Source organism: Nicotiana tabacum, chromosome 22, assembly GCF_000715075.1.
Source record: "Nicotiana tabacum cultivar K326 chromosome 22, ASM71507v2, whole genome shotgun sequence".
NCBI lineage: Eukaryota > Viridiplantae > Streptophyta > Magnoliopsida > Solanales > Solanaceae > Nicotiana > Nicotiana tabacum.
In genome coordinates, this window is record NC_134101.1 from 213605293 (window position 1) to 213619390 (window position 14098).

Genomic DNA, 14098 nt, shown 5'->3' on the forward strand with positions numbered 1-14098 from the left:
CCCCTTTTATTCATAAAATCCCCAATAATTATTCCCCCTATTATTGTTATGGTAATTTAGTCATTTAGTTTCTATATTTATGCCAAAATATGGTTAATATATATTTTATGCATTTTTATAATTGCATTTAGTATTTGTTTTTAAAACTAAATTGCAATATTAGCCCATTTAATGTATAATTACATTTTACAGGCGTAAAATTGGTCCCGATATTTTAAAAATAATAAATATATATTTTAAATCATTTTGGTACATGAAATTATTTTTCAAAATTTGTTTATTATTTATTATAAATTAATATAGGGAAATTGGTTATTTAAATTATAACTAGATTTGCATTTGGATTATAGCCTAAATCGAACCCAACCCCAGCCTAATTTCCTATTAAAATACCCGAACCAAACTCTAAACCCGTCTACCCAATCCAATACAAACTAAATCTTGGCCGTTGATCTAGGAGATCAACGGCCAAGATTACTTCTTTCCTTTTTTAATTCCTAAGACCCCTAACCCTAGCCTCATTTCCAAAAGCCCGCTACCTCTGTATCCTCTCATCTCCTATCTTCTCTCAACCTAACCCTAGCCCCCTTTCAACCGCCTCCCTTCTTCGGTCTTCTTCGGTGACCACCCTTCAACCCCTAAGCCTCCAATGGCTCCTCCATTGCCATGCTCATCTTCTCTAAGACCCTTAGGGGCCCTGGGCCACGCCGACCTGCATCTAGGTTTTGCTGTTTGGGTTGTTCATGGCTACTCTGGTGTGATTTCGAGCAAGATCATACTGTATTTGTTACGATCTTTGAGTTTCTAAACAGGTTCTTCCATCTCTACTTGGGTTTCTTCTGAAACCTAATTTTGTTAACATCTCCTAGATCTGTGCTATTTCTAAACGATTCGAGTCTGTTCCTTTTATGTTTTACACTGTTCTTGAACCTTTTTTTCAAAAATCATTGATTTCAAGTTGTTTTCACTTTCTTCTAAAGTTAGGGTTTTTCGGAACTTCTTCTACACTTTGTTTAAACCGATTTTCATGTTTAAACTTCTATTCTTTGCATATCTCGACTGATTTTATATTTTTACTGCTTTTCCAACTCGCCTATGTTAAAATCCCTAATATTTCTAGATTTTCTTTGTTTGGTTATGTGTGTTAGCATGACTACTCGATTCTTGTTAAGTTTCTGTGGTTACCTTGCTTCAAATATGTTTTACTAAGTTCTTAGCCTAACTTATACCACCTCTATGTTATTATGTTCATCTTGATTGTTCAAGATTTGCCTCTTTCTATCAATATTGTTGACCTTGCCTGTCTGTTACGTCTGGTTGCTCTTACTCTAGTTATATGTTGAGTATGGAATCATAAATTCCTCTTGATTGATTCTGATTTCCTCATTTTATGGTTTGATTGAAAGGTCTTCTTTTAAAACCCTAAATTTCTACCTCGTCTGTTTAAATTAACTGATTCACCTACCTTATTTGTTGTGTTAATTTATTCTTACTGAAATATCTCCTTAATGAGAGTTTTCTAAACTTAGCCCTAATTGTCTACTCTATACTTACTAAGTTTGAATCTTTCTTTATTAGTCGTACATTGATTTCTTTCCTTATTTATCACTCGTTCTTACCGTTTGAGTTAATTCCCTTAACTTAAGGGGAGTACTTACCTTGATTTCCTGACTGACTGATTCTGAGTTCCTTATTATTAATGGACTTTGATTTTTTTACCTTATTTGCTACCTGCTTTCAAACTATAAATACCTTAGTCTTTCATTAACACAACACACAAACACTCTTGGTTCAAAAACTCTCTCTCACACTTAAAACTTTTCTGCTCTCGTTTGTGCTACTTGCTACAGCTCTAAGTTAGCCGGCTGCAAGCCAAAGGCTAACCATTATGTTCCCCTATTCTTTCACTCTACTTACTGTCTTCATTACTGGTATGTTCTATTTTCAATTCAAAGTTCCAACAACAATATGATTCTCTTATTGTTTTAGTTCATCCCGTTTCTAGTTTGGTTTCTATTTGTGGTTTTGTTGTGAAACTTGTAGTTGATGTTTATATTATTAGCATGTTATATACTTCCCTTCCCTAAGATCTGCATATTACCCCTCTATTTGTTTCTAAGCACGTCGATACCAATTATCTTTTACTTGTTATGTGCTTACCATCATATGCTCCATGAATCCCCAAATCCCTATCACCCATGTATGTGAGTTTGTTCTTTATGTATGGTTTTGTGACTATGCCTGGTCAGTTGTTTTTGAGCATGTCTATACCAATTCCTAGACCTTTTCTTTAATTAGGTGTATACAATCAAGTGTTCTATGTATCCCCAAAACCCTTGACCCCTGTTTGTGACTACTGAACTTGGTCCTATGACTACTGGTTGTGTATGAATATGTCCTAAGGTGTTGTGTTTGGACTTTTGTTCATTTATTCAATCCCTTTTCAAACAGTCTTTGTTGCTTACTAAATTACTTTCAAACAGACTTTCTTTTAATACAGTTTTTCACTAAAACCTTCAACTTGTGTCAAGCACTTTCACCTTACTCCTAAGTCAATAAGTTCTGCCCCCTCCAGTATTTGTTCTTCCTTGGGATCCCCTTGAGAACCCTCTGAACTCTGGCATACTGAGGCTGGACTTTCCATACTACACTTATTCAATTTTTGGTTACCAAGTCTAGGTGTAAGCACTGCCCGGGATCCTTGAGATCCTTAGGGAACTTTAATGCACCTAGACTCTGACATTGTCTATGGAATTGAGGCATTTAAGGCCATTGGAGTCTTTGGAAATCTGGGCCTAATCGGAGGCTCCCTATAGAATAGCTTCTTATTTTCTTATTTACTTATGTAATTCATTTATATGGTCTGTAATAACTTGTAAACAAATATTGGGTATTTAGTGAAAGGGATGAGTAGATACATGTTTATGGGGTAATACAGGTAGAAATCATGATCATATGACTTTACATTTTAATTTGACTGTCTTACCAAGTAGAAATCATGTTCATAGGGCTTTACATCTTGTCATGTTTATCTCACCATGCTAGAAACCATGCCTATAGGACTTAATCCAGATTCTGTTATGATGAGTGTTCACGTATGTTTACATGTCTTAAAATCAGCTTAACTAATAAATGTCATGCCTATAGGACTTAATCTAGATTCTATTATGATGAGTGTTCACGTATGTTTGCATGTCTTAAAATCAACTTAACTAATAGATGTCATGCCTATAAGACTTAATCCATATTTTGTTATGATGAGTGTTCATGTATGTTTGCATGTCTTAAAATCGGCTTAACAAATAAATGTCATGCCTATAGGATGTAATTTAACCCAGATTCAGTTATAGCAAGTGTTTATGTATGTTTCCATGCATGTAAGTCTTTAAAATCAGTATTACAGTTAGATATCATGCCTATAGGGAACCATATTCGAAATTCTGCCTGTCAATCTAAACTAGTCTATATAAATCAACTTAGTCAACGCTTAGGTTACTTCTGAATTAGTTTAACTAAATAATTTATGTTTCCTGAAACAAGTTCTTTTAAAAAAAAACTACCCCAATCTATCGTTAGACAGCATGCCCAAAGGAATTAAAAGTCTGGTTTCAAAATCTGCCTTATTTTTTATATAAAATGTAATCATCAGTACTCCGCGTATAGGCAAGCCTTTAGGGCATTTTTGATACTGCAACTCTGAAACTATTTCTATTGCTTAATGCTTTCTGATCCTATAGGCTAACCAACCTAGGACTACTCCTTTACCAAAATTCCTTTTATATTTAAACCTTTGTTTACAACTTTGTTCAAAAAAAATCTTTATTCTATTACTTGAGTTACCCAACGTGCTTTACTTGCAACCTCTTTGATTCAGCTGTTTATTTATACGGACTAATTTGTGAATACAAGTTCGGCCGGGACCCACAGTTGTGGACTGAGGGGGGTGCCTAACACCTTCCCCTCGAGGTTACTTCGAGCCCTTACCCTAATCTCTGGTAATGCAAACAAATCCAAGAGTTAATCATTCTAGGTGCTCTAACACACGATAACTCGTTAGGTGGCGACTCTTCGAATACCCAATTCCCAAAAGGAAATGAGTTATTAACCCCATGAATGTCGAAACGGACCTCTCTCTCCGCGAGGAGAGAAAAAAGGGGGCGCGACAGCATGACGACTCTGTTGGGGATACCTTTAGGCTCTTACCACAACGAACTTATCTTTTACAAATTAGTCCAAGCATGCTTTATCCCGTACCCTTCTCCCTTATTTGAATTTATCTATCCATTTGTTAAGCATTTATGATTTTTTTATTGTCCTGAAACTAATTTGTTTCTTGTTTTCTTTATCCTGTAACTCTCTTTCAATTATTTAAATACTATATTTATTTTTCCTACGTGAAAATACTTGACTACATGTGATTAATTTCTACATAAATCATGCTCCACATCATATTCCACTCGTGCGTATCAAATCCTATAGCAACGCTTTAATGAGTGGTTGCGCTCTTCCTATTTACTGCCCTTAAATTCGGAAAGACTTATTTGCGGTAAAACCAGTCGATCAGCGGTGTAGTTGATGGTTCCGTGCCTTTCCCCTCGAGTTGTTCGCTTGAGGGTACCGGTCTAAAACCCCATAGAAACCATACTCTGGTTAAAATTGTGCATGCATCATGGTCAAACTTAGTCAGATCAGTTATATTGTCCACGTAATGATCCTTTAAGATAAGACTTTTCCCAAAGTCCATCGGGTTTTCCATAATCCCAACAGATACAACCACGTTCTGTGCATTAATTTGGAGAACTAAATGCCGATATGTTGATCATGAATGTATAAATAGTCGAGTCCGGTGGGGGTAAGGTCCTAACCCTTTTGTTTTGCAGAAAATGAGGCACGAGGTCCCCAGATTTGATATGGTTAGAAACATCTCACCATTGTCGCTAGATTGGTGGGAGGATCTTTTCTCAAGTGACAAGAAACATGTGAAAAGGTACCTGGTTAACCTGCCCTCCATGCTAGATATTAAACCAAACAACAAATTGATCGAGGCTGCCACTTTATTCTGGGATAGCGAAAGAGCTGTGTTCCGTTTCGGTGACATAGAGATAACACCACTTCTAGAGGAAATATGAGGACTTGCAGGATTGACTTGGGAAAGTCCTGGGCTTTTGGTACCAGAAAACCATACGGGCAGGGGATTTTTGAAGATGATGAGGCTGAAAAAGAATATCGACCTAGTGTGTTTGAAAGATTCCTACATAACTTTCGAATAACTGTACGAGAGGTATGGGCATAGCAAGTCTTTCCGCACTTACCATGATGTGATCTCCCTCACTTCTCTGGGTCACATCCACTTGTCCTAAGGTGTTGTGTTTGGACTTTTGTTCATTTCTTCAATCTCTTTTCAAACTATCTCTATTGCTTTACTAAATACTTTCAAATAGACTTCCTTTTAATACAGTGTTTCACTAAAACCTTCAACTTGTGTCAAACATTTTCACCTTACTCCTAAGTCAATAAGTTCTACCCCCTCCAATATGTGTACTGCCTTGGGATTCCCATGAGAACACTCTAAACTCTAGCATACTGAGGCTGGCCTTTCCACACTACACTTATTCAATTTCTGGTTACCAAGTCTAGGTGTAAGTACTGCCCGGGATCCTTGAGATCCTTAGGGAACTTTGATGCACCTAGACTCTAACATTGTCTATAGAATTGAGGCATTTAAGGCATTGGAGGTTTTGGAAATCTGGGCCTAATCGAAGGCTCCCTATAGAATAGCTTCTTATTTTCTTATTTACTTATGTAATTCATTCATATAGTCTGTAATAACTTGTAAACAAATATTGAGGTATTTAGTGAAAGGGATGGGTAGATACATGTTTATGGGGTAATACGGGTAGAAATCATGATCATAGGACTTTACATTTTTATTTGATTGCCTTACTAAGTAGAAATCATGTTCATAGGGCTTTACATCTTGTCATGTTTATCTCACCATGCTAGAAACCATGCCTATAGGACTTAATCCGGATTCTGTTATAATGAGTGTTCACGTATGTTTGCATGTCTTAAAATCAGCTTAACTAATAGATGCCATGCCTATAGGACTTAATCCAGATTCTGTTATCATGAGTGTTCACGTATGTTTGCATGTCTTAAAATCAGCTTAACTAATAGAAGCCATGCCTATAGGACTTAATCCATATTCTGTTATGATGAGTGTTCATGTATGTTTTCATTGTCTTAAAATCGGATTAACTAATAGATGTCATGCCTATAGGACTTAATCCAGATTCTGTTACAACAAGTATGTTTTGTATGTTTCCATGCCTACAATTCTTTAAAATCAGTATTACAGTTAGATATCATGCCTACAGGGAACCATATTCGAAATTCTGCCTGTCCATCTAAACTAGTCTAAATAAATCAACTTATTCCACGCTTAGGTCACTTCTGAATTGGTTTAATTAAGTAATTTATGTTTCCTAAAACAAGTTCTTTGAAAAAAACCTGCCTGAATCTATCGTCAGACAACATGCCCATAGGATTTAAAAGTCTGTTTTCAAAATCTGCCCTGTTTTTTTATAGAAAATGTAATCATCAGTACTCCGCGTATAGGCAAGCCTTTAGGGTATTTTCATACTGCAACTCTGAAACTGTTTCTATTGCTTAATGCTTTCTGATCCTATAGACTAACTAACCTAGGACTCCTCCTTTACTAAATTCCTTTTATATTTAAACCTTTTTTTTACATCTTTGTTCAAAAAAAACTTTTTTCTATTACTTGAGTTACCCAACGTGCTTTACTTGCAACCTATTTGATTCACCTGTTTATTTATATGGACTAATTTGTGAATACAAGTTCGGCCGGGACCCACAGTTGTGGACCAAGAGGGGTTCCTAACACCTTCCCCTCGAGGTTACTTCGAGCCCTTACCCTAATCTCTGGTAATGCAAACCAATCCAAGAGTTAATCGCTTTAGGTGCCCTAACGCACCATAACTCGTTAGGTGACGACTCTTCAAATACCCAATTTCCAAAAGGAAATGAGTTATTACCCCCATGAATGTCGAAACCCTAACCTCTCTCTCCGCGAGGAGAGAAAAAAGGGGGCACGGCAAGAGGTTCCTTAACTTGTGCGTTATCTCGATTCGTTAAACTTGGTGAACACATGCAGTAGCAATGTGAATAGAGAAGTTGCTCCTATACCCAATGCGACTTCAGGAGGGACACCCGCTAGACCTAAGGGCCGACCTCCAAAGGCTTAAAAGGCAGTGACTATGCTAGCTCCTATAACTCTTAGAATGGTGGAGGTGCCTGAGAAAGAAGTTGATGAGGCACCTACCCCGCCTACAGTGCCAAGCCGCTTAGATTAGACCATTCTCGGCATGAGGATGGACATGGATACTTTTGTCGAGCTAATGGCTATGCAGGCCCAACAGAACCTATAGATGGGTATTAAAGCTCTCCATTAGGAGGAATGTGAGCACCGGTGAATGAGGATATGGCACAATTGGCCATGAAGTTTATAAGGCTTGTATCACTAACATTTACAGGAACGGATCCCCTTGCGGGCCCACAAAACTTTCTTGAGGAGATGGAGAAGGCCACTACCTTGATAGGAGTGAAAAATCATCGAGTTTTTAGGTTAGCATCCTACCAGTTGAAAAATGTTGCCGACCTCTGGTTCAAATAGGTGGAGAAAAGTAGACCAGAGGATGCACCTCCAATGAATTGGGAAGAATTCGCCAAAATGTTCATCAAGAAGTGGGCCACCGGGAGTTAGGGCTGACCTTGCAATATCATTTGAGAACTTAAAGAGGGATAAATGTCTATTTCAGAGTACAACTTCAAGTTTGAGAAGTTTTCTCACTATTCTCCCTACCTCATCCCCACAGATGATGACAAGATTGATTGTTTTTCCCCAGGGTTGATTTCGAGTATTCGAAAGGATGCGGCTAGTGGAAGGAGGCACACTACTTATGCTGACTATGTGGACTTGGGTATGGATCTTGAGAGGATTTATCAAGAAGAAAAGGTGCCTAGTTAAGTCAAGGGTCAGAATAGGAGGGGGCCATCTAGGCCACCACATGCTATGGTACAGACTGCTTTTAGTGGCCCACTAGTGGCTTAGAGTTCGAGACATGGAGGTTAGCCTAGACTAACTCAAAGTGATCGCAAGACCACTCAATAGGTTCAGAGTAGTGTAGGCTTATGTTCCAGACAATCTGACTCATCTCAGTGATTCGAGGCCCATGTTGTTGGTATGGTCAGATAGGCCACATGAAGAGGTTCTTCCCTAATGGGAAAAATGGACCGAGAGCCCAGCCAATAACGTATCTGGATACTACCTTAGCTACATCACCCACACCTTAGCGAAATGGGACCCATGGTGGTCGTAATGCATAAGAAAAATCAGACAGCTGCTACTTCTATGGGGACACAACCTTGTTTCTATGTTATGCCTACTCGCCCTATTGCAGAGGCTTCAGAGCCGTTGTCACAGGTATACTCACTGTTTGCACACTTGATGCTTATGCACTTATGGATCCTAGATCCATGTTTTCCTATGTTACCCTATTACTTTGCTTTGGATTTTAGGATAGAGCCAGAACAATTGCTTGAACAATTCTCTGTGTCTACTCCGTTGGAGATTCAGTTATTACTTCTCATGTCTATAGGGGTTGTGTAATTATAGTTCAGGATTGAGAGACTACGATAGATCGTTTTGAGTTAGAAATAGTTGACTTTGATGTAATCATGGGGATGGATTAGCTATTCAATGTTATGCCACCCTTAATTATCGTGCTAAAGTAGTCAAATTTGAATTCCATAATGAGCCGGTTCATGAATGGAAGGGCAATATTTTTTAACCTCGAGGTAAGTTTATTTCTTATCTTAAGACAAAAAATATGATTATCAAGGGATGCCTTTACTACTTAGTCAGAGTCATAGACATGAGTGTTGAGATACCAACTCTACAATCTGTACCAGTTGTTTGTGAGTTTCCAGATGTCTTTGCCGATGAACTTCTAGGTATTCTACCGGATCGGATTATTGATTTTGGGATAGATGTGATGCCAGATACACAACCAATATATATTATGCCGTACCGAATAGCCCTAGTAGAGTTAAAAGAATTGAAGGAGTTTTCAAACCATTTCTCGATACATTCGTAATAGTGATTATTGATGACATTTTCGTCTACCCATGAAGTCGAGAGGAGCAAGCCAATCATTTGAGGATAGTATTGTGATCGCTATTGGAGCATGAGTTGCATGCAAAATTTTCTAAGTGTGAGTTTTGGCTTGAATCTATGGTGTTCTTGGGTATATGGTATCAAGTGAGGGTATCAACGTTTATCCACAAAATATTAAAGCGATTAAATGTTGGCCTAGACCAAAAACACCAACAGAGATTCAAAGCTTTTTGGGATTAATCGGCTACTATCGAAGGTTTGTTGAAGGTTTTTCTACTCTTGCGTCTCCTTTGACAAAACTTACATAGAAAGATGCCAAATTTCAATGGTCAGATGCTTGTGAAAGGAGTTTCCAAGAATTGAAAACGAAACTGACTACAACACCGGTGTTGACCTTACCTATGCTTCAAGGCAATTAAAAACCCATGAAAAGAACTATCCCACTCATGACTTAGAACTCGCAGCATTGGTCTTTGTATTAAAGATAAGGGGCCAGTATTTGTAAGATGTCCATCGTAAGGTGTATATTGATCACAAGAGTTTGCAGTACATTTTCAAGCAACGGGAACTGAACTTGAGGCAAAGAAAATGGCTTGAACATCTCAAAGACTATGATATTGATATTTTGTACCATGTGGGAAGGCCAATGTAGTGGCAGATGCTCTTAATAGAAAGTCAATAAGTAACTTAGCTTGTTTGGTGGTACGTCCACAACCAATGAGGAGAGAGATCCATAGCTTGGCAAACTTGGGTGTACGAATTGTCGAGGATGATAATGGTGATGTGACCGTACAAAATCGCGCCCAATCATTCTTGATTGAACAAGTAAAGTCCCATAAATATGAAGATCCATATTTAGTAGTGAGTTGAAAGAAGGGATCAACTGGCAGAAAGTCACAGTATTCATTGTGGATGCAATCGATGGTAGTCTGAGGTATTAAGACCGATTGTGTGTTCCCAATGTGAATGATCTTAGAAGAACAATCATGACTGAAGGGCCAATAAACCTTGGGCTCAACTTTCCCTCCTTCCTGAACCTCATTATTCTCTTCATCGGCAAGACTTTCAAGAGAACCATCTCACCCACCATTAATGATAAATCATGTGCCTTCTGATTCGCGTAACTCTTCTATCTGGACTATGCCGTGCGAAGTCGTTCCTGAATCAATTTTACCTTTTCCAAGGAATACTTCACTAAATCAGTGCCACATAACCTCGCCTTGCTGGGCTCAAACCATCCAATGGGCGAACAAAATCACCGACCATATAAAGCCTCGAATGGAGCCATCTGAATGCTGGACTAGTAACTGTTGTTGTAAGCAAACTCGGCCAAGGGAAAGAATTTATCCCACTGGCCTCCTAAGTCAATGACACATGCTTGGAGCATATCCTCCAAAATCTGAAATATCCGCACCGACTGCCCGTCGATCTGTGGATGAAAGGTTGTGATGAGCTCTATTCGGGCACCAAACTCGCTCTGAACTGCTCTCCAAAAACGTGAAGTGAACTGGGGGCCTCTATCTGATATGATGGAATCAGGCATACCGTTTAACCGTAAAATCTCCTGAATGTAAATCCGGGCCAACCTCTCGGATGAGTAAGTAGTCACCACAGGAATAAAATGTGCCGACTTGGTCAGCCTATCGACAATGAACCAAACAACATCAAACTTCCTCAACATCCACAACAACCCCCAACGAAGTCCATAATGATGCGCTCCTACTTCCGTTCTGGTATAACCATCTACTGGAGTAGGCCAACTGGCCTCTGGTGCTCATACTTGACCTGGTGGCAGTTTAGACATCTCGCCACAAACTCAACTATATCCTTCTTTATCCGCCGCCACTAATAATGTTGCCTCAGATTGTGATACATATTTATAGCCCCTGGATGAATATAATACCAAGAAATGTGAGCCTCCTCTAGAATTTTCTCCCTCAAGCCATCAACATTAGGAACACATAGGCGGCCCTGGAGCCATAGAACACCATCCTCACAGATAGTAACCTCCTTGGAACCACCCTGTAATATCGTCTCTCTATGAACCAACAACACATAGGCTTCTGCGAACTTCTTCCGCTTTTACGGATCCGCTTCTGCGGACTCCTTTCGCTTCTGTGTTCCACAGCCAAGCAACCCAAGTCCGCATCTACAGAGCCTCGATTGCATCAGCGGTCGCATAGATGCGAAAAAATCCCTGCATCTGCAACCACCCAACTCCAACCTCAAGTCCACTTCTGCGACCACTAGGCCGCTTCTGCGAGCTCGCACCTGTGGCCCCTTCCACGCAGGTGCGATTGCTCCAGATCTCAACCACTAGCAGTCCCCCATGACCAAATCTAAGTCCAATTCGCATCCGGGTCTCCTTGGGAACCCATCTAATTACACTAATGCATCCCACAACATAATACGGACTTGCTCGCGTGATCGAAACACTAAAATGACATCAAAACCCACAAATCGGATGCCCATATCACATGAATTCAACATGAAACTTAAAAACTTCTAAAAACACTTCTGAGCGTCCAATTCCTATCAAATCAACTCGGAATGACGCCAAATTTTGCGTGGAAGTAATAAATAACCATACGGAACTATTCTCCGGCTCAGAATCCAAATGGACCTCTTTAACACCAAAGTCTACTCCAAACCAAACTTAAAGAACTTGAAAATCCTTCAATGCGCCAACTTTCAATATTAAGCCGCCGAAATGCTCCCGATCATCCGAAACCCGATCCGAACACACGCCCAAGTTCAAAATTATCATACGAACCTACTAAGACCGCCAAATCCTGGTTCCGATGTCGTTTACCTAAAACGTCAACTCAAGTCAAACTTAACCATTATATGCCACTATTAAGGAACTAGGTGTTTCGATTTCAGCCCGAACCCTTCCAATCCTAAACCAAACATCCCTGCAGGTCATAAAAAACTAAAAGCACGTACGGGGAGTCTTAATTAGGGGAATGAAAATTTAGAAAACAAAATGACCGATCAGGTCGTTACAATATGTGACTTCCTCTTAAATTGGATAGAAATCTAACATATATATGATGCAATATTTTATTGGATAGTATAGTTATAGCCCAAAATAATCTAACATATCATTCATGTATATTTATATCACCATATCTGAAACTCATAAGGATCGTTTGGTACGCGGACTAAATTATTCCAGAATTATATTCCTTGAATTATAATTTGTAGACTAATTTTATCCCACTTCCTAGGTGGAATAAAACAATACCAAGTTTGATAGGATAAAGTGGGATGAAATGGGATATACAAAATTAAGTATAGGACTAAGCTTATACTATAGTTCGTTGACGGTATAAATTTATACTGTCAACGAAACATAATATAAATTTTGTACCACACTTTATTCCACCTTATCTCGCGTACTAAATGACCCCATACTGCGTAATGAATCATAATATGCCATGGATGCAAAATGCATAATAGAGAACATTCAAAATGTACACGATTTCAATACTTAGCTTCCAATAAAAGGCAATGCTTGCATTAGACATTTTCTTTATCAAGACCTGGAGCAATTCATAACCACTCATCCTTGTTATTGTGGGCAGGAATTATCATTAAAATGTTTTACTTAAAAGCTTATGACGTTCGAAAATCCAAAAAAGGAAGTTAGCCTCAACATAACTTTAGCTCGTCACTTAGTTACCAACTAGCAAGTAATGCCCGTGATGCACGGGCACATGGGGATATAAATTAAGATGATTTGGTAATTGTTACTAAGTGAGATAATATAGTTATAACTCTCTATAACAACATTCTTAGCATTTCACTATAAAAATCAAGATTTTCCGGAATCAAATATTATATTTTGTTATAATATATATTCTTTATAACATCAAAAAATATCCGTAACAACCAACATTGTTATAGAGATATTTGACCGTACGTTCATCTTTATCTAGTACTCGAGCAACCTTCATTCAATCTAACATAATATTTGCTCATTTATATTTTCAACAGTTAAATCTCATCAAAGAACACAAATTGGAGTAAGCTCCGTATAATATAATGTGATATTCAAAGAACCTATTAGGAAAAATATATTAGTAGTATAGAACAACAATTGTTACAACAACAACAACCCAGTAAAATTCACAAAGTGGGGTACGGGAAACGACTATATTGCTTAGTTGCGGAAATAAACATACCCCAAAATGGATCAAGAACGATATAATAAAGGCCTCCCGAGCGACTTGTTCCAGGAGCTCCCTTGGAACCGGGCTTGTAATGTAAGGCGCTTAACTAAGACATCTAATTTGAACAAGACAACCACTTATCTATTGCAGAAGAAGAATACTGCATTCATCTTTTATGTCGACCATACTTTGCACAGGAACGACGCAGTCAAAATCTATTCCTGCACAAACTAAACAAGGTACAAGTAGGTGAATTGCAACGGATGTTTTTCTGGAATTGAGATGCAACATTTCACTGTAAATACTTGTAGCCATGGTTTTACTGGAATCTCAAACTTACCAATGAAAGCAGCTAGAGGCAATCCCAGTCTTGTTATCCTTAATGATTTCATCACTAAGGAGAGCAAATAATTAGATATACCTTTTACAAATATTCAAAATATTAAGCACTCAATAACTCACAATGTCACGGTACCAAAGAGCAAGAAGATTGGTTAAAGGTCTTTATCCTGCACAAAGAAACATTGTTTGATTGTACCAGAAAGAAGGATGACACGCATGGCTTATGGCTAGTGACGGAAGACCAAGACTTTCTATCCTTAATAAAAACATTAACAACAACAATAAAGTAAAAACTCATTTCAGCTAAAATAAGCAGATTGAGAAACCAAAGTTTGCCAATAGCGAGTTGTCAAAGAGAAAGCGTAAAAAGTGGCACTGCTGC